Source organism: Saccopteryx bilineata, chromosome 4 (assembly GCF_036850765.1).
Source record: "Saccopteryx bilineata isolate mSacBil1 chromosome 4, mSacBil1_pri_phased_curated, whole genome shotgun sequence".
Taxonomy (NCBI): Eukaryota; Metazoa; Chordata; class Mammalia; order Chiroptera; family Emballonuridae; genus Saccopteryx; species Saccopteryx bilineata.
This window is the reverse complement of record NC_089493.1, coordinates 256,167,822-256,189,721: the sequence shown is the minus strand read 5'-3', so window position 1 is coordinate 256,189,721 and position 21,900 is coordinate 256,167,822. Positions and strand designations below refer to the sequence as shown.

The window sequence follows — 21,900 nt, the reverse complement described above, 5'->3', positions numbered from 1 at the left end:
TGACGATAAACTAAATGATCTCATTACGTCTTCCATGTCTGAATTTCTAAATAATTATTAATTCATAGACTAATGTACATTTTGAAAACATGGAATTAAAACCAAACCATTATATATATATATATATATATATATATATATATATATATATATATATATATATATATATATTATGCAAAGTATAAATTGATATTTTGTTGATGTTTCCTCCCCAGAAATGAACTACAAATGTGATGCATGCATGCAAATACACTTAGCTATTAAGAAATGTAATTATTTGCCATATTATTTTTTTACTCTAGAAACTTGTTTTCTTTTTTTAGCTAATAGAGCAGAATTTATATAGGAGAAGCTCTGGCTCTAGGGTTGCATAATTTGGATGAAATGGCTGTGATAGATAGGTGGGTGGGTATGTGCTCATCCAACCTACCTCCAGGAAGGCAGCTTGGAAACCCTTTCATTGGAGCTATTTCATTTTCTTGGTTTACTCAGGAGTCAATCTTGTCTTATCTGGATTCTCTGCTAAGGCAGAGCTATGTCCCTTGGGTTTACTCTGTAAGAGTGACAATATTTCAGGTTTTGTTCTTTGCTGTGCACCAAGATTGCAATCTGTAAGGGCTCTGAAGACCTGGAAGGATTTGATAGGGGTTTCAACCTAAACACTCAGATCCTAACATACAAATCAGAGGGCTTTTGCCTTAAAATGGACATTAAGATGACTCTGTCCAGACACATATTTTATATAAGCCATAAAAAATTACTTTGGGTCCACAAGCCCAGAGTCGAAAGGATATCAGAGCAGGCTCTATAATAATCACTGACATTCTCTAAATTCCAGTTACATGCATGCTCCACACATTTTACATGCATCCTTATGCTGGGAGTAACCCTGAAAGCTAAGAGAGGTGCTGAGAGCCACCTGCCAAACATCACACAGCAATGGCTGGTAGAGCTGGGATTCAAGTCCAGGTCTTGCTGACTGAAAAGGCCAGAATTTTCCATTAAACCACACTTTTCTGTCAAGACATCAAGAAAAGAGGATTGTGACATCAACTAAGAAACAGTTTAGCCTGACCTGTGGTGGCGCAGTGGATAAAGCGTCGACCTGGAAATGCTGAGGTCGCCGGTTCGAAACCCTGGGCTTGCCTGGTCAAGGCACATATGGGAGTTGATGCTTCCAGCTCCTCCCCCCTGTCTCTCTCTTCCTCTCTCTTTCCTCTCTAAAATGAATAAATAAAATAAAAATTTAAAATTATTATAAAAAAAAAAAAAAGAAACAGTTTAGCTTAAACCCTCCTACACTTTGAAGTAATGGAAAAGGGAAGCATTGCCCAGAGTCTGAGAGCAAAATCTGGACCCAGAAACACCAAACCTCAGTTTAGTATCCTTTAAATTAGCAGGACATAAATGGCAAAATTTTTGAATAATAATAATTATATATATTTTTTGTATTTTGAAGTTAGAAACAGGGAGACAGTTAAACAGACTTCTACATGTGCCTGACAGGGATCCACCCAGCATGCCCACCTGGGGGCGATGCTCTGCCCATCTGAGCCGTTGCTCCGTTGCGGCCAGAGTTATTCTACTGCCTGAGACAGAGTCCATGGAGCCATCCTTAGCGCCCGGGGCCAACTTTGCTCCAGTGGAGCCTTGGCTGCGAGAAGAGAAGAAAGAGATAGAGAAGAAGGAGAGGGAGAGGGGTGGAGAAGCAGATGGGTGCTTCTCCTGTGTGCCCTGATGGGAATCTAACCCAGGATATCCACACACTGGGCTGACGCTCTACCACTGAGCCAACTGGCCAGGGCCTCTTGCACAATAATTATTTTCTATGATGCTCTATCCTCCATAGTTGCCTTAACACATAGTTGTTCTGATCTAGGATTAAAAGGAAATACAACAAAATGCAATTAGAATTATTATCACTCTCTGTACATGCTATCAAAAACCTACCCTATGTTATGCATGCACCATTGATGATTCTGCTCTTGGAACAGTGTGGGGAACATATACATTGTTTTTTGTTTTGTTTTGTTTTGGTTTTTTTGTTTTGTATTTTTCTGAAGCTGGAAACGGGGAGAGATAGTCAGACAGACTCCCGCATGCGCCCGACCGGGATCCACCCGGGATCCACCTGGCACGCCCACCAGGGGCCATGCTCTGCCCACCAGGGGCCATGCTCTGCCCACCAGGGGGCGATGCTCTGCCCACCAGGGGCCATGCTCTGCCCACCAGGGGGCGATGCTCTGCCCCTCCGGGGCGTTGCTCTTTTGCGACCAGAACCACTCTAGCGCCTGGGGCAGAGGCCAAGGAGCCATCCCCAGCGCCCCGGCCATCTTTGCTCCAATGGAGCCTTGGCTGCGGGAGGGGAAGAGAGAGACAGAGAGGAAGGAGAGGGGGATGGATAAGCAGATGGGCACTTCTCCTATGTGCCCTGGCCGGGAATCGAACCCGGGTCCCCCGGACGCCAGGCCAACGCTCTACCGCTGAGCCAAACGGTCAGGGCTGGGGAACATATACATTGTTGAATGTCAGGCCTAGAAAAGGTCTTCAGAAAAACCTGGTGCAAAAGCCTTCCCCTGTAGAAGAGGAAGAGAGGTTCAAGGAAGTTAATCCCACAGCTAAAGTCATGTAGTAAGTTAGTGTGTAGGTGTGTCTTCTGGCCTCTGATTAACCCCTAGTGACCTTGTCACCACATCAACTTTCTTATCTTTAACTAAATTTACTTGCTTTTAAATCTGCACAACTATCAGAAAAAACAATACTCTAAGGAGGAAAAACATACAGAATAATAGTACTTATTATAAAAAAATAATAAACCATGGGGAAATACAGAAATGGTTGCTGTACAGGCTATAAATCTCAGTGCAATGATTTCTAACTCTTGTTTCCCTTAGTAGAGAATTTACCAGAAAAAAAGGCTCATATTAGAGATGTTTGTTGAACTTGCTCCTGGCTTTCTGACTTCTTTTTTCAGGATCTGAGAAACAGCTACCGCTGTTAATAACAGGATATCATGCTTTTATTTTTTTATTTCCACCAGCTGTGGTTAAGGCATGTTCCTTTCACATTCTTTTTAAATCCTCTAGTGTTATAAAGCAATGCAAATCAGTATATTAAGAAGGATGCCTAAATCGAAGCCTTTCACCAAGCCCCCAAAGTTCTTCTACTCTTTACTTTTCATTGAAAACACTGTCAATCCTTCTCTCTGAGGACGTCACACACACTATGTCTTCTAACCCTGTCTTTGGGAAGACCTGTCATCTTTGTTATCAGTACAATCCTGACATCATCTTTATCTAAGCAGAAAGAAATCATAACTTCTCTGTTCGACCTAGAGGAGGTCTTCATAAACTTTGTTCATAAATGATAATTCATCATTGCCTTGAACAATGAGCTCCACACTCCATTCATTTGTGATTAAGGGTTCTCGGCATCAACAGCATTTATCTTGCTTATGGGTGGGCATTTTGAAAAGTAAAATTAACCCCCTAAATTCTTGGTTTAATGTATTTTTTTTTTCTTAAAAGAAAATCACTCCCCTGAAAATAGGCACTCAGCCACCACAGCTCCAATCACACCATCATCCCAAAAGGCCCCCTGAACCTTCGCCTGACCTGGATGCTGCACACTCGGGCCTTTGCCCCCAGATTTCCCTTTCTCCTGCCTGTCATTCTCTCCAGATTCTTATTATCTGCGATATGAAATGCTGTGTGCTGATAGATATTGGCAGAACCTGGTTAAAATTCATTCCACATAGCCTGCTCTTACTTCAAAGGAACAAAGATTTTTTTTTCTTCTTCTTCGTTTTTTTTTTTTAATCCTAAGAACAGAAGACCGAGTTATCTTTGTGGTGTTAAGCATAAAACTGGGTCTTTGTTTGAAAAGCAACATCTAATATTTCCTCCCTTTTCAACTCAGACCACTGGGCACTTCTGTGTTATGCGTCCCCGGTACCCCTGCTCGGGGATTTTGTCATGTCAGGAGCTGCTGACAGCTGACAAATCGGTGTGGGAAGGTCAGTGCTCACCCTCACAGAATCCCTCATCCTGCAAGGAGACAAGGCCTCTGTCTGAAACAGGGGGGAGTATATTTGCCTAGAGCCTCCGTTTCTTTTGCGCAGCAGGAATCTGTCTCAGGCTAAGGTGGCTCGCTCCACCCCCAAGCAGAGCCTTACCTGACACTCCCCTCAGACCTCTCCCAGCCGGCCCATCTGTGGCTGCACAAGCACTTCAAATCCCTAACCACGGGCCCTGGCAAAGCCCCAACAAGTTTCCAGTCAATTCTACACCACAGGAGTTCACCTTCCAAATAATCATTGGAAATGTAAAATTTGATTCAAACATAAAACCCCCAACGAATGTGACAGCCAAAACATACAAGCAATCAAAAGTATTTTGTACTGCTTGATCGACAGATGTGGGTTTAGATTTAAGCAACCAAAATGAAGGTGAGAAAATGAATCGTTGTTTAGGGTAGGAGTCTCTGCACAGAGTTTTGCTTCCCGACTTTTGCCAGGATGCTGCGTTAATGTGGGTCAATCGTTACGACACCTCCAATGTCTAGCATATAAGAAGCGTTGCCTTGCTCATCAACATCTATCACTGAAAGTGATCTTATTTGGACATCTCGGCTGTCAACATCATGAAAGACTTAAGTTTTATACTTTGACACTGGGTAGACTATGGAGGGAAACATTCCTGTAGCATTTTGGATTGAGTCATTTTCCCCCCTTCCTACAGGAGAAAGATGGCATTCTGCCCAGGTTCCCTGGCATATTGAATGTAATGTCCAAGCCACACTACAACAGGGCCAGTGCTGGACACTCTTGAAGACAGCACAATTCAGTGTTGATCGCTTTCTTTACGTTCAACTCTATGCAAGGCTGCCTGTGAAATCCTGGAAGGCAAGTAAACAAACAAAATAAATAACAGGATGCACTTAACTTGCTTACAGAATTATAGGGTTTTGAGAGATGGCACAGTATTCTACTAGAAGCCATAAAAATACCCCAGCTGTTTCATAGTGTGCAAGAAATATATTGGTTTTACATTTTATAATTTCAAACTCTGTTGTCAACAGACAACTTATGTTACTTTATATTCCACTCATCACAACCCACCATAATTCCTCATGGCAGAGCAAAGTAAAATATATTCCTCTGTGCTGACACTACTTATTGTTTTTTGTCTCCTATAAATGATTTGTGGCCTTGCTTTGAATTTTGGTAAGAAAGTGCACTTCCAGAAGCTTTTTACAAGAAACAGCATTCTACAACCCAGGATATTCAGTCTCTTAGGAAACAGGAAAAGGCCACTTGGCTCTTTCTCACAGGGCATTTATGTTTTCTCCCATTTCTTTCTGCCAACGTCCTTCGAGCCTCTCTTTCCAGAGAAATTCATCAAGCAGCCATTGAATCTATTAATCCCTTGCTTTAGTGCCCATCAGCCTGCATCTTCCTCGGGTAATTGTTGTAAGCCCTCTACACACCCTCTGAAGGTCCAGGCTTGACTATCTCTACCACTTCCTTCTTATTGTTGATTCAAAAGACTAGCAAGTGATAACTTTGGAGAGCAGAAGAGGGGTTGACATCATTGTCTGGGAACCTCAAAAAGATTAGGAGCGCTGCCCAAGGTTTTATACTTCATCGGTTTCAAATGTCTTACCCAAACTTTGGCTTTCCAAGTCATAAAAAGAGGCCAGATGTCTTTAAAAGAAGATTTGTACATCCCACCCTGAGATATTAGATCTTCCTGAAACTTTTCTTTGGAGTCCTGAAGTCATACCCTGTTGACAGGGTTGTCTTCTCCAGGGCCTCCAGGTTTGTGTTGAGGGACGGAATCGAGAATGGAGCTGGCATCAGGAGCAGAGCCTGAGCAGAGGCTCTGTCTTGTTTCAGAGCACTGCTCTGTTAGTCTCCAGGGATAGAACCGGGAAGAACCATGTGTTCTCCAAATGGTTTAACGTGAAGCCAGCTCAGGGTAAGCCTGCGTGATTGCTATTTGTTACACTTATGTGTATCTAAAGAAATGAAGCCAATGGCAAAGAGCTAATAACACAACCACCCACATTGTTAATAAAATTACAAATCACAACTGACATTTTGATCTGTAAAACATTGTTTTCTTGCCCTGGCCGGTTGGCTCAGCGGTAGAGCGTCGGCCAGGCGTGCGGGGGACCGGGTTCGATTCCCAGCCAGGGCACATAGGAGAAGCGCCCATTTGCTTCTCCGACCCCCGCCCCCCTCCTTCCTCTCTGTCTCTCTCTTCCCCTCCCGCAGCCAAGGCTCCATTGGAGCAAAGATGGCCCGGGCGCTGGGGATGGCTCCTTGGCCTCTGCCCCAGGCGCTAGAGTGGCTCCGGTCGCGGCAGAGAGACCCCCACCCCGGAGGGGCAGAGCATCGCCCCCTGGTGGGCAGAGCGTCGCCCCTGGTGGGCGTGCCGGGTGGATCCCAGGTGGATCCCGGTCGGGCGCATGCGGGAGTCTGTCTGACTATCTCTCCCCGTTTCCAGCTTCAGAAAAATACAAAACAACAACAACAACAACAACAACAAAAAACCATTGTTTTCTTAAAACAATTTCATGATTGGAACTATATTTGTGGTGGTTTAAGTATCAATCCTATGATGTGGGTACTATTATCGGCCCATTTTACAGATCAGAAGGCAAGGCCCAGGGACATTACCCAGCTAGAGGTAGAGGAGCTGGAATGTAAACCCGTGCCCTGGACCCAGCAACCACTCTTGGACCGTTGTGCGCACTGCCTGCTAAATTTTATTATGATATTTTCTTTGTAGTTTGCAAATCTTACTTATTTTCTGAAATTTCCCAATAAATATTTCTCTAATTTTGTCAGGTAAGGCAGCAGGAATGTCAAAAAAGCAACAGAGAAGCTATAAAATTCAGCAGTAGCTCCCATTCTTTGCGAGTTTACTAAATGCTTCATAAACATAATCTTTTAAAAACCAGCTTATAAATATTTGGGCTGTGCCTACTTTCCCCATTCTAAAAATAAGGAAAATGACGTTTGTTTCTGCACAGCAGTAACCAGTTTCAAAACCAGGGATCTCGCCTGAGCTCCCTGTGCTCACCCAGTGCTCCCGCTGGCTGCAGGTAGAAAGGACCACAGGACTGCCCCGTCTAGTAGTCCTCAGGTTCACCTTGCGGAAGCGTTACAAGCTTGAGAATTTGGTTTAAAATTCAATGAAGAAATGTCATGCGATATATGGTAGGCTCAACGCTCTGGGGAGGAGAGGATTATTTAGTTGCCTTCTTAAGGGACTGTGTTCACATTTAGTTTATTAATCGGAGGTAAGCAACTCATATTTCCTCACAACCTCATTTCCATTCATTCAGCTGCATTGAACCAGTTTCGGTGGTTGGCTTCTTTGTTCGGTAGAGATTTCATCAACTAATTGAAAAGAACACAGCTCTGTCCTCAGCGGAGCTAAATACATACAACAATTTCACCACCAACGCCAGACACATTATCAGTGTCCTGATCTTTGGCCTTTGATACTTTCAAGAGATGTCCCAGGGGAAATCTTTCGCTGGAATGTTAATCTGTTGCTTCTCTGACCTTCTACACATGTACCACATTATTATTACAACCCACATGCTTCTCTTTTCACGCTGTCATTTTGACAATAGAAGCATCGGCAATTCATCTTTAGACTAGATAGCTGGAACAAAGTGCATACCAGTAAGTGAAATCAGATTGGCTAATGGTATTGTTTAAATGAAATAACATTTCTCTTCTGAAATCCACTCCGATTTCGAGTGATGTGTCATGCCTGTGGGAGGCTCAGCAACAATTAGCTACTGGTGATTCATCAAAGGGTCCCAGTGTGGTGATTTCTTTTTAACTTTTTTTCTTTTCTGAACATGCTTTGGAAACATAAATTAGTCCCTGAATTGGATTGGTGTGGATTTATCACTCGCGTTTCCTGTCTTTACCTTCTCTTCTTTCATGTGGCAGATGTTTGTTTCATCTTCAGATTTACTGAAAGTAATGTGGGGATCTGAGATCATTTAGCAATACTGAAGCACTGTTTCTTTTAAGACTCTGCTTAAATGTCAAATGTCACCTGCTCTGAGAGGTCTTCTTTTGACCACCCCACATAAAATAACCCTCACTCCTATTAGTACCTATCCTCTTTGTCCTGCTTTATTTTTCTTTACAACACCTATTATCAGCTGTCTTTTGACATATTTATTCATGGTAGAATATTTCCCACCACTAGAGTGTAAGATCTGAGACTGCAGGGATGGGATTGTTTTTTCAACAGCTAACTCCACCAGAGCTAGTCCTCATAGTAGGGGCTCAAAGAGATTTGTTATTGTTGAGTAACAAAGAATCTCCCATCCTAGAACATACAGATAATGTAATGCTTTGGAGGCACATGAGTTGCAAATTTCACTGATAAACAGTAGGCATTTCTTTGTTGCAGCCTTAATAATGAAAGGAGAAGAATGACAATTACACAGAAAATTACTGCTTCTTTCTAGCCTGACTTTATCAGCTGAAGCATTTGAAAAATATGCTGTCAGAACGCTTTGGTTTGTGTTGATTTATGGATTTTTTTTTGCTGTGCCAACCATCATTTTCAAACATAAAATAAGCTAGATCTATTTAAAATATTATCCATGATAGAAAACAGAACTTTTGTGAATAGAGTTTTTATCTATATATTTGAGCCAAGTAATCTTAATAATTGAAGAGTCTTCTAAGGTTGGAGGATGACGTGTGTGCATGTGCATGTGTGGGGCAGGAGAGTGTGCCTGCCTCTAAATGACATTCTGTATTGCTTCTGTCCATTTGCAGAAAAACCAATAAAAGCCATTATTGTAAGCCAGAGTTACCTAGGCTCATGGGAGTTTTGCACTTCTGCAGGGTGTCATAATGACCTGAAAGAGTTCAATTCTTCCAAAATCAACAAATTCATAAGTAACAGTTTTTGCAAAACTGGTAGAGAATGTTTCAGGATGTACATAGTTAGGTGGGGAGTATATAAATGATTCTTCTTCCTTGGATCCTGTAAATACAGTAGCCACAGCCACCATCACAGCTGCCTGGCCCGTGCAAGTTTGCATTAGAATCAGACAGACAGTAATGAAACAACGAAGCCAAGAATTGGTGGGCTATTACATTTAATCCTAGCTAGCACCCAGCAGGCAAGAAATACACACAGCGGGAAAACACTTCCCTTTCCATTCAGGTCTCCCAAAGCCACTGACTTATCCGTGTTTCCTAGAATCAAAGTTTTCTATCTCACCAGCCTTATTCACCTCTGTTCCCCATCTCCTTCTCTCTGCACAAACTGGCTTCTCCTTCAGCACCCTGACATCTTGGCTCCTTCTCCGGGTCTCCTCCATGTGGCCTTTCTCTGCTCTCCTCTCAGCATGGGCTCTTCCTAGAATGTAATCACTCTTCCCCCGGAACAACATGATCTCTCCTTTTAAAACCTTTTGGTGTGAAAGCCCTCCCCCAACACATATTAACATAATCACGCCCATCCCAAGCAGAAAAGGCAACTAATATCATCACCTGGGCGAAAGGCTTCCATGTGGGCAGCACCATCTTTAACAAAGTGAGCATAATATATTTTATCTGCCCAACAATCCACCCCATGCTCACTTTACTACCCACAATATATGCCACCGGCATCCCTGTGCAAGGAAATTAGGCACATTACACAAATTACAACAACATGGCAAATCATACAATTTCAACAATTACAAAAGTACATTTCACCACTCTCTGAGCACTTTGCCAAAAGTGCAAAATGTCCTTAGCCTTCTTTCTAGCCATTTGAAAGGCTTCCTGGGGCAAGAGAAGGGCCAGCAAAGCCACCTCCCACCCCCATCAGGGTATTTCACATTGTCCAAAATCGGTAAGCCCATTCAACAAAGGAGCCAGTGCCCACTCCGGTCATAGTGCAGAAATCAGTCTAAGCACATGAGGCCTCAGCCATCCCCCTCATCCCTGCCATCCTGGCAGGTCTTACATTGTCCCAAAGAGGAGCATGTAGCAATGGCAGTCAGCATTTTCATCTCTGCTCTGGAGAACATTCACCCCTATGTCCCAAAATAGTAGACCTAACAGGGGCATAGCAGGTACTCCTTGCTTCTGGGCTCTCACCTTCTGGAGACTGGGGATCACAACTCTAGACTGATTCTCCTCATCCTCCAAAGAGAAACTAGAAACACCAGCTCCTGCTGCTGACCTTGCAGCCCCGGACCCGGCCTCAGCCCTGGCCTCCCTCCACTGCTGGCTCTCCACAATGTCCAGGGCAATCTGCAACTCACGAACCTGTGATTCCTCCTCCAGTGGCTGCTCCATTTCCAAGCGAATTTCACGAACATGGTTGGCCTTCTCTGGTGCTTCCTCCAGCTCCAGCATCAGCATCTCCTTCTCCCATGTTTGCTCCAGCTCCTTCCACTGCTCAGTTTGCAGGTCCCGGGCAGCCTCTTCCACAGAGCTCTCAGTTTCCTCATGCATGGCTGTAAAATTCAGCCAGCCTACGGCCCCCAAAAGAACAGCCATGGGGAACTGTAAAGCCAGTAGCGACGGCCACCATCACAGCCACCTATCCAGTGCAGGTTCACATTTGATTCAGACAGACAGTAATGAAACAATGGAGCTAAAAACTGGTGGGCCATTAGCTTTAATCCTAGCTTGCACCCAGCGGGCAAGAAATACACACAGTGGAAAAACACTTCCCTTTCCATTCAGGGATCCCAAAGCCACTAACTTATCCAAGTTTCCTAGAATCAAAAGTTTCTAGCTCATCGGTCTTATTCATCTCTGTTTTTCATCTCCTTCTCTCTGCATAAACTCTGCACAAACTGGCTTCTCCTTCAGCACCCTGCCATCTTGGCTGCCTTTCCTCTCCTCCACATGGCCTTTCTCTGCTCTCCTATAGCATGGGTTCCTCCTAGAACGTAATCACTCTTCTCTCAGAACAACATGATCTCTCTTCCTTTCAAAACCTTTTGGTGTGAAAGTCCTCCCTCAACATATATTAACATAATCACACCCATCCCAAGCAAGAAGGGCAACTACTATTATCATCTGGCGACAGGCTTCCACATGGGCAGCGCCATCTTTAACAAAGTGAGCATAATATATAATATTTTATCTGCCCAACAGATAGATCCTCCATAGACTATTGTTTCCCTACTGAGAATACAACAAGTCTTTTGTGGTTTTGATCATTACTATATTGGCATAATAACAATTAAGGAGAGTTGCTGTGGAAATAAATCTACAGTGCAATCCTAAATGGTGAAGAAAATAGACCAGTTAAAGAATCATGAAATGGTGCAGTTTGTGGTCATCTGATTATAATATTGAAAATAAATTTCTATCTCTTTAATTAGCTTAATAAACCTACTCTTTATCCCGCTTCCCCAGAAACCTCCCTATACTTTCTTCAAAATAATTGGCTTAAATTTCTAGTCGAGATTAATGTCAAATTCTTATTCTTATTGACTGGAGGTGAGCATCAACAGAGAGTAAGGGAGATAATATCAGGAGAGGCAGGAAAGAGACAGAAGATGTGAATTGTATTTAAAATATAGTCTTCTAAAATATAGGGTAAAATGCTTGGGGGAGAAAAGAGTATCTGAAAACACTGTTTTTTAGAGGTCCATGCAGTCTCAAGCAGGTCGGTGAGAAAAGGGTCCTGGAAGGTAGTAGAAAGGAGGTGAGACATGTGACTACACTCAGACATCTCAAGGGAGGAAAGGTGTAGGCTGAAGAATGACAATAAACCCAGGCCTTATTGTGCTCCTGGAGGAACTCTCACGCACATTTTGACTTTATCACAGTGGACGGCGTGGTTAACAGTGGCTTCTTTAAATGTCGAATTAAACAACGTGCTTGCTGCTTTCAAAGAATGTCAGTGGGAGCAAGAAATGAATACACGGAAGACCAGAAGCTCAGCTGCAGAGACTTTTCTTTTTGAGCAGGAGCTTGTTGTGTCCTTTCAAGTTTAGCTACAATATGTACTTTTCAGGGTTATTGCTTTTCATCTTTATTGTTCACTTCCTCTAAAGAAATTTGTAAAAGTGTGATGACAAATCCCAGGGCTGCTTAAGCCTGCATCGAAAGCTTCTAATTTCTAATTCATCTCAATGGAGGTTGAATTGTTCAGCTCAACTTTTCATTCAAGGGAGATAAAAAGGAAAAAAAGATTGGTTTGAATAAGTTCTTCTGTAGGGATGAAAGGAAGTTTATCAACTTTCATTTACACTTTAACCTTTTGTTTACATAGCAACTTTGTTGTACTCTCAGCAAAATATGTGAGATGAAAAAAAAAATTCTAGAGGCAATAAGACAGCTTTAAAAATTTGGAACTTTTATATGAACATCATAGGAAGTTGGAAAAATAGAAGTGAGATCAAAGTAAGTATAATATAATAGAAAACAAAATGTTCTGAATTATTTATTCATTCAGTGTATATTAATTGAGCACCTACTAATATGTCAGTCAGACAAGGTTCTAGACTCTAACCACAGCTGTGCTGATCAGCCACTTGGAGATGATCTGGACAAGTGTTTATCCTATATGAGCTGCTCAGGTGCCCGGCCAAGCCAAGTCTGATCCCTTAACATGGGCTCTGGATCTCACCCCCCACCACATTCTTATTTCCAATAGCTCTATTAGTTCCTTATGGCTGCTATAACTCATTACCATTACTTAGTGACTTATAAACAATACAAAGGGCCCTGGCTGGTTGGCTCAGTGGTAGAGCGTCAGCCTGGCGTGCAGAAGTCCCGGGTTCGATTCCCGGCCAGGGCACACAGGAGAGGTGCCCATCTGCTTCTCCACCCCTCCTCCTCTCCTTCCTCTCTGTCTCTCTCTTCCCCTCCCGCAGCCGAGGCTCCATTGGAGCAAGGATGGCCCGGATGCTGGGGATGGCTCCTTGGCCTCTGCCCCAGGCGCTAGAGTGGCTCTGGTCGCAACAGAGTGACACCCTGGAGGGGCAGAGCATCGCCCCCTGGAGGGCAGAGCATCGCCCCCTGGTGGGCGTGCCGGGTGGATCCCGGTCAGGCGCATGCGGGAGTCTGTCTGACTGTCTCTCCCCGTTTCCAGCTTCAGAAAAGTACAAAAAAAAAACAACCAAAAAAAAAAACAAAAACAAAAGACCAATACAAAGTTTTTCCTACTGAAGATCAGTAGCTCAGCAGCAGGGACTTTTCTTTTTGAGCAGGAGCTTGTTGTGTCATATGTTGTATTCTGGAATTCAAAGGTCTGAAACGAGTTCCATGGGACTAAAATGAAAGTGTCTCTTTCTGGAGACTAAGAGAGAATCTGTTCCTTAACTCTTCCAACTTTTGGAGATGGCTCACATTCCTTGGCTTGTGGCTGCATCACTCTGATCTCTACTTCTGTCATTACATCTCCTTCTCTGACTCTGACTCTCCTTATAAGCCAGGTCCTACTTATATAGATCTTTGTGATAACATTGCACCCACCCAGATAATCCCAGGTAATTCCTCCACTTTAAATTCCTCAGTTTAATCATATCTTCAAAATTCCTTTTGCCATGTCAGGTAACATATTAACAGATTTTAGGCATGAGGGTATAGACATTTGGAGGGGGATTATCCTGTTTACCACAGGACCAAATGCCATAGTTTATGATTTATTTCTTGTTTAATATCCAGTTTCATTCATCTCTTGCTTTTGGCATACTTCAAAATAATTCTAAACTCTCCCAACCAAAATTACTTCTTCACAGAAACTGCTCTTAACAAGGTTACCTATATTCATCCTATTGCAATATTACCCTAGTGCACTTTCGGGTTGTCTAATATCTGTTAAGTTTGATATACTAATGACCAATCTAGCCTTCTTATTTTGTTACTATTTTTCAATTATAGTTTACAGTCAATATTATTTTGTATTAGTTTCAAGAGTATAGCACAGTGATTGACAACCATATACTTTACAACATAGTCTCCCCAGTACTTCAAGTACCCACCTGTCATGATACATAGTGATTACAATATTATTGACTATTTTCCCTATGCTGTACTTTACATTCCCATGATTATTTTGTGACTACCAATTGTAATTCTTAATCCTGTTACTTTTTCACCTGGCCCTCAATGCTCCTCCCCTCCATCTAACTGAAATCATTAGTCTGATCTCTGTTTCTATTTTGTTTATTTATTTTGCTCTTTAGATTTCACATATAAGATAAATCATATGGTATTTGTCTTTTTCTGTGAATAAGATTTCACTTAGCGTAATATCCTATAGGTCCATCAATGCTGTTGCAAATGGTAAGGTTTCATTCTTTTTTTACTGCCAAATAATACTCCATTGCACATGTGTATCATGTCTTCTTTATCCACTCATCTATTGGTGGACACTTGGGCTGCTTCCATACCTTGGCTATTGTAAACAGCGCTGCAGTGAACAGAGGGGTGCATATGTATATTTTTTAAATTACCATTTTGAGTTTCTTCCAATATATTTCCAGAAGTGAAATTGCTGGGTTATTAGGCAATTCAATTTTTATTTTTTTTGAGGAATCTTTATGCTATTTTCCGTAGTTGCTGAACCAGTCTGCATCCCCATCAACAGTGTACAAGGATTCTATCTTTACAACTTCGTCAACACTTATTTATTATTGATGATAACCAGTCTGACAGGTGTGCGATGAGATCTCCTGATGGTTTTAATATGCATTTCTCTGATGATTAGCGATGCTGGGCATTTTTTTATGTCTATTGGCCTTCTGTATGTCCTCTTTAGAGAAGTGTCTATTCAAGTACTCTGTACATTTTTTAATTGAACTATTTATAGTTCTTTGATGTTCAGTTGTATGAGTTCTTTATAAATTTTGAATATTAACCTAATGACAGATGTATCATTGGCAAATATCTTCCCCCATTCAGTAGGTTTTCTTTTTGTTTTGTTGATGGTTTCCTTTGCTGTGCAAAAACATTTTAGTTTGATGTAGTACTATTTCTTTATTTTTTTTCTTTTGTTTTCCTTGCCCAAGGAGCTTTATCAGAAAAAATAACACTAAAAGAAATGTCAGAGAGTTTATTGCCTATATTTTTTTCCAGGACTTTTGTGGTTTTCGGTCTTACATTTAAGTCTTTAATCCATTTTGATTTTCTTCCTGAATATGAGTTAAGAAGGTGGTTTAGTTTTATTTTTTGGATGTATCTGTTCAATTTTCTCAACACTATATATCAAATAGACTGTCTCTACCCCACTTTATGTTCTTGCCTCCTTTGCCATATATTAATTGACCATATAGGCGTGAGTATTTCTGAACTCTCTATTCTGTTCCATTCATCTATGTCTGTTTTCATGCCAGTACCATGCTGTTTTCATTAATATAACCATGTAGTATAGTTTGATATCAGGGTGCATGATGCCTCTAACTTTGTTCATCTTTCTCAAGATTTCTGAGGTATTCTGTGGTTTCATATACATTCTTGGATTATTTCTTCTAGTTATGTGAAATACTTCATTGATATTTTGATAAGAATTGCATTGAATCTATAGATTGCTTTTGTATAATGTGGAAATTTTAATAATGTTAATTCTTTCTATCCATGAGCATGGTATATGTTTCCATTTTCTTTGTATTTTCTTCAAGTTCTTCACAGATCTTTTACTGCCTTGGTTAAATTTATTTCTAGATACTTTTCTTAGTTGTTTGGATGCAATTGTAAATGAGATTTTTTTTTAGTTTCCTTTTTTTGCTAGTTTATTATTGGCATATAAAATTTTATCCTGCTACTTTATTTATCAGTTCAATTAGTTTTTTGGTGGAATCTTGAGGGTTTTCTATATACAGTATCATGACATCTGCAAATAATGACAGTTTTATTTTTTTCTGTCTAACTTGGATGCCTTTTATTTCTTCTTGTCTGATTGTAGTGGCATAGACTTCTAGTGCTATGTTGTATAAGAGTGGTGAAAGTAGACACCCTTGTCTTGCTCCTGATCTTAAGGGAAATACTTTTAGTTTTTCCCCATTGAGTGTGATGTTGGCTATGGGTTTGTCATATATGGCCTTTATTAAGTTGAGGTATGTTCTATCTGTTCCCACTTTGTTGAGCATTTTTTATCATAAATTGGTGCTGGATTTTGTCAAATGTTTTTTCTGCATTTATTAATATGATCATATGATTTTTATCTTTCATTTATTTATGTGATATATCATGTTAATTATTTATGCTGTTGTACCAACCTTACATGTCAGGAATAAATCTCACTTGATCGTGGTGTATAATATTTTAATGTTGTGCTGAAATGGTTTGCTAATATTTTCTTGAGGATTTTTGCATATATGTTCATTAGGACTGTTCACTTACAGTTATCTTCTTTTGTAGTGCCTTTACCTGGTTTTGGAATTTGGATAATACTCATAAAATTAGCTTGGGAGTTTTTCATTTTCTTGAAAATTAGTCTTCTTTTAGATAAGAATAAATTGACTCTAATTATTTAGTGTTTGCTATACTCTAAGCACTAAGTCAAACACTTACAAACATTTTATTTTTTTTAACAGTTCCATACATTCAGCATTATTTTCCACATTATAAATAATGGGACAGAGGCTGAGAGAAATAACCTCAAGTACAACCTAGCACTCTCTAAACCAGGTGTCTCAAACTCAACTCAGCATGTGGGCCGCAGAGCAAGATCACAGCCGTTAGGCGGGCCGCACTAGGTCTACAAGAGACAACTGTTATGCAACACTTTTCTCACTGCAGTTGAAAACAAAAAAAAAAATCAGTACAACAAGCACAATTGTACATGCAGTTTACTCAGTGTCACAAAACGACCAGAAACTGTAGTTCACATCACAACTGCTGTTAACTAAGCTAATATCTAGCTAGGATGCTAGAGAAATGAAAAATACAATTAGGCCCCTAGGCTTACTTAATTTTATCCAAAATATTTTGAACTTCGTGGATTAGTCTGTGGGTCGCACAAAATTGTTCGGCGGGCTGCATGCGGCCCGCGGGCCGCAAGTTTGAGACCCCTGCTCTAAACTTTGTCTCTGACTCCCACTGCTCTTCCAAGTGGCGCATCCAGACAATGGACTGGCCTTTCGATGCCTTCATGGGGTTGTCCCAATTTTCCTCTAATTCTTAACCTAGCCGGATGCTGCCACCCAAGTTTTACCAAACCAGAAATCTGGAAGTTTCCTTAGATTTCGTTCCTCTACTCCCTACCTTCAAGAAGCCTCCAAGCTATGTTTATTCTGCTTTTTATCTGGCCCTTGAATTTTTCTCTTTGTCTCTATTTTCATGGCTACTACTTTATTTTTTACTTGTCTTGACTCCTATTTTCTTTGACCAATTACTAAGCAAGCTTTTAACTGACTTTTCTGATGTGAATATTACCCATTTACTTTATTTCCAATTTGGGAATTTATTCTATAATTTGTCTCCAGAATAATATTATTAAAAAGTAATTTTTGTCCTGTCCATTCCATACATAAAGTTCTGTAATTGTTAGCCCTGGCCGGTTGGCTCAGCGGTAGAGTGTCGGCCTAGCGTGAGGAGGACCCGGGTTCGATTCCCGGCCAGGGTACACAGGAGAAGCGCCCATTTGCTTCTCCACCCCTCTGCCGCGCCTTCCTCTCTGTCTCTCTCTCTTCCCCTCCCGCAGCCAAGGCTCCATTGGAGCAGAGATGGCCCGGGCGCTGGGGATGGCTCTGTGGCCTCTGCCTCAGGTGCTAGAGTGGCTCTGATCGCAACATGGCGACGCCCAGGATGGGCAGAGCATCGTCCCCTGGTGGGCAGAGCGTCGCCCCATGATGGGCGTGCTGGGTGGATCCCGGTCGGGCGCATGCGGGAGTCTGTCAGACTGTCTCTCCCTGTTTCCAGCTTCAGAAAAATGCAAAAAAAAAAAAAAAAAAAAGATAAAAAAAAAAAAGTTCTGTAATTGTCCCCATTGAAGTTCAGGTCTAGCTGTCTCATGTCTCTGTACTTCTGCTCAGCCTCTCCCTCTGCTCCACACACCACTGCCACTTTCCCCTCCTCTCCTTTCTCTCTCAACACACATAACACCAAATTAATAAACTTAGATATACATGAATGAACACTTGCATAATTTTTCCACATTCAATAAAAAAGAAAAACTAAAATTACTTTGAGATGAATTTTGGAATTATTGAAAATTTTGAAATAGTGATAATGCTAGAATAGTTTCGGCAAGCATGCAAGCACTTAAAATTGTTTAAGGGAGTGTGATTTGGTTTTCCCTTTCTAAAAATCATTTTGTTACTATATAACAAGAGCCGTAAAAATGTCCATTTGGCCTAATATTTTCATATCTAATGATTTATGCTAAAAGAATAAGCATTAAATATGCAATTAAAGATTATCTCCTTGAATATAAATCTTCATATTCAAGAATATTACAGAATTATTCATTAGAAACAATTTAGGTACATGTTTAAGGATAAACTAATGATTTAAAAATTAAAATATGTAATATGCTCATATTTTATACTAATTAGAAATCATGTCTTCTAAAACATAGCATAAGAAAATATTCATAATACAATTTTAAATAGATAAAGCAGAATATTTTTACACCATAAAATATATATCTATGTAGAAACATAAAGGAGACTAGGAAACAAGCCAAACAAATTAAATAGGTCAATGTATTAATAGAAATTATTTCTGATAGTAGGATTCATGATGGCTTAAATTATGTTTTTATATTTTAATTTTTCTTTACAGAGATTAAAGATGAGGGTTAAATGGATTGACACAGCACAGAGGATTTTTAGGGTATTAAAATACTCTGTATGATACTATAAAGGTTGTTACATGTCATTATACATTAATTCAAACTCATAGAAAGTACAATACCAAAAATGAGTTCTCATGTAAACTATAGACTGAGGTGACTATATGTCAATGTAGGTTCTTCAGTTTTAACAAATGTGAAGTTGTGGTTTGGGGGTGTCACTAATGTGAAGGCTGTGCATGTGTGGAATCAGGGGGTACATGGGAAATCTCTGTACTTTGTAGGGGTTTCGTTAATGTGAAGGCTGTGCATGTGTGGAATGAGGGGTACATGGGAAATCTCTGTGCTTTGTGGGGGTGTCGCTAATGTGAAGGCTGTGCATGTGTGGAATCAGGGGGTACATGGGAAATCTCTGTACTTTGTGAGGGTGTCGCTAATGTGAAGGCTGTGCATGTGCGGAATCAGGGGGTACACTGGAAATCTCTGTACTTTGTGGGGGTGTCGCTAATGTGAAGGCTGTGCATGTGTGGAATCAGGGGGTACATGGGAAATCTCTGTACTTTCCCATCAATTTTGCTGAGAACCTAAAGCTATTCTAAGAAAAATTTAAATCTTTAAACATTTTTGTTCTTTTTACTTCTCAGTATGTGAGTGTGTCCTCTGGAGACAGATGGTCTGGGTTCATGTTCATATTCTAGTTCCAATTCTTTCAATGTGACTGTGAGCAAGTTACATAATCTTCCTAAAACCTTTTTTTCCTCATCCATAAATTGAAAACATAGACTAGAGGGTAAAATAATAATTTTTTAAACATTTATGTAATTTAACTCATATAAAGATCTTAGCATAGTGTCTGACACAGCATAAGCATTCAAATGAAAAAACTGTTGTTGAAGTTATTAAATATATAACTATTATTATCGATTGACATATATTTCTTTTCCTTTTTCTCTTTTTTTTTCCTTTTTAGAGAACAATTGTTTATTTGGCCCATTAGTGAGTTAGGCCTCTACGGTTTCTTGACATTATTATTGACATCATATGGCACCATGTTTGTGTAATTGTCCCAGGGTTTTCATTACCTCAATATGGGAGGTGTTAGTAATGAGGTCTTCTAAATAGAATGATCAGTGATTTGCTGAAATCCATCCACACTGAACATTTTTCTGGCTTTCGTTTTAACATTTGGTCTGAGTCATATATAAGTCACTCAGTAGAACATCTTGTCCTCTGAAGGCCTTCAAATTGCATCGGAAGGCTTAACCTCTCTTTCCTTTAAGGACTTTGGTCACATATAAGTAGAAGAAGTCACAGTAGACTATAGTATGTACCGCTCCAGACACCACTTCAATTTGGTCATAAAATTCTCAGTCTAGTACTGCCTGATCCAGTTAGGTAGAGTGCCCAATACAGCCCAAGAAAGAACACATAGTGAATAGTAATGGTCTCTGCCTCTCCAGTCTTACTAATCATGGAGACCTGAGGCAGATGGTCACCAGTTCCAGGTAGACAGAGAAAGTCCAGAGGATCTCTAGGGGAATGTAGTTCTCAAGGAAGAAAAAGCCAATGACTGGGACTAGGAGAAACTCCAGGCAGAATGTGTCATTCTTACTGTCAAATATTTTGCAAAATTTCCCATAGATCATGGACACTGTGACATAGATACAGAGGAGAAAAATCATTTTAATGACATGTTGTAGATGGAGATGAAGTTGATGAACAGGTTCAGGTGTCTGGTGGTGAAGAGAAGAACAAAAAGGGTCTAGTTCTTCCCAGAGATGCGTTTGTAGCACTTGGACTTCCAGATCTTCCCCAGGAACAAGATCGTGGTCAGAAGGTGGCTCAGGTCACCGAGGATACAGAACATGTTCATCATCCATCTCATTGACCCTGCACCCACGTGCAGCCAACACCTGGGAAACTTTCTGGCAAACAAAGCAGCTGCCATGTCCTTCTGTCCAACCTGTAGGTCCCATGTGGCCCTGTCCGCACCTCTGAACTCCGCATGCTGCCCAGCCACCACCAATCTGACATCACACTCTCAGAAGTACAAATGTTTCTTATTTGTTGTAATTGTCAAAATTAAATAAAATTGATAATAAAAATGTGAAAACTGAAAGTCAGGGGAGAAAGCCCATTTGTCAACTCTATTCAGAGCCCAAATTCAGTCCTGTGAGGACCAGGCAGGTAGAAAACTACACAGTGACATCCCAATAACAGAGAGTATCTATTTCTGAAGGAAATGGAGTATTGCTTTCTCTCTAAGTAGCAAACAAGGAAAGCAAGTGAGCACCAAGTTCAGAAATATGAACCTCAAAATATGGAGGAGATAGAGTCCACTGAGGATGCAAACTCAGGTGTCACTGGGTAGCTCAGCCTGAGCATAGCAGGTCTCAGCATAACTCTAGAGGAAGGCTGGGAGTGAAGAGCTGTATTTGTTATCTATTGCTATGTAACAAATTGCCCCTAGACTTAGCGGACTAAAACAATACACATTTATTATCCCACAGTGTCTCTGGGTCATGAATTTGGTTATGCTTAGCTGGGCTCTCTAACAAGGCTCTAGTCATTTAAAGGCTTGATTCAAGAGGATATGCTCCTAGCTCACTCTCATGGTTATTGGCAAGATTCACTTCATTGTGAGTTATTTAACTATAGCTTAGTCCCTCACAAGCTGTTAGCCAGAGATTTCCCTTGGTTCCTTGCCATATGAGCATCTTCATTGAGCATTTCACAACATGGCAGCTGGTTTCACCAGAGTGAGAAAGTGAGAGGGCAAGAGAATACCAGCAAGAGAGGTTTAGCAAGATGAACGTCACTATCGTTTTATAATGTAATCGTGGAAATGGCACCCATCACATTAGCTATATTTTACTCATCAGAGGCAAGTCACAAAATCCAGACTACCCTCAAGTGGAGAATACTAATAAGCATGAACACCAAGAGGTGTGTGTGTGGTGGGGGGGAGACACTGAGAATCATGTCTTAAGCTACCTATCTCAAAAGCCCCTGTTAGTGGGCAACCTTAGAAGCAGCTACCTATATTGATACGACAAAGGAATTGTTTGTTAAATACTACAGTGTGAACAAGCTAAGTATTTAGGTTAACATAGATTTTTATCTCTCTGCTGTTGCCAAAATAAAATGAAAAATGACT

General features: G+C 40.8%; 1 pseudogene; it reads right to left on the bottom strand.

Moving 5' to 3' along the window:
- Positions 1-20,002: 20,002 nt before the first annotated feature.
- Positions 20,003-20,616, bottom strand: LOC136335679 (ER lumen protein-retaining receptor 3 pseudogene; annotated as a pseudogene).
- Positions 20,617-21,900: the final 1,284 nt, after the last annotated feature.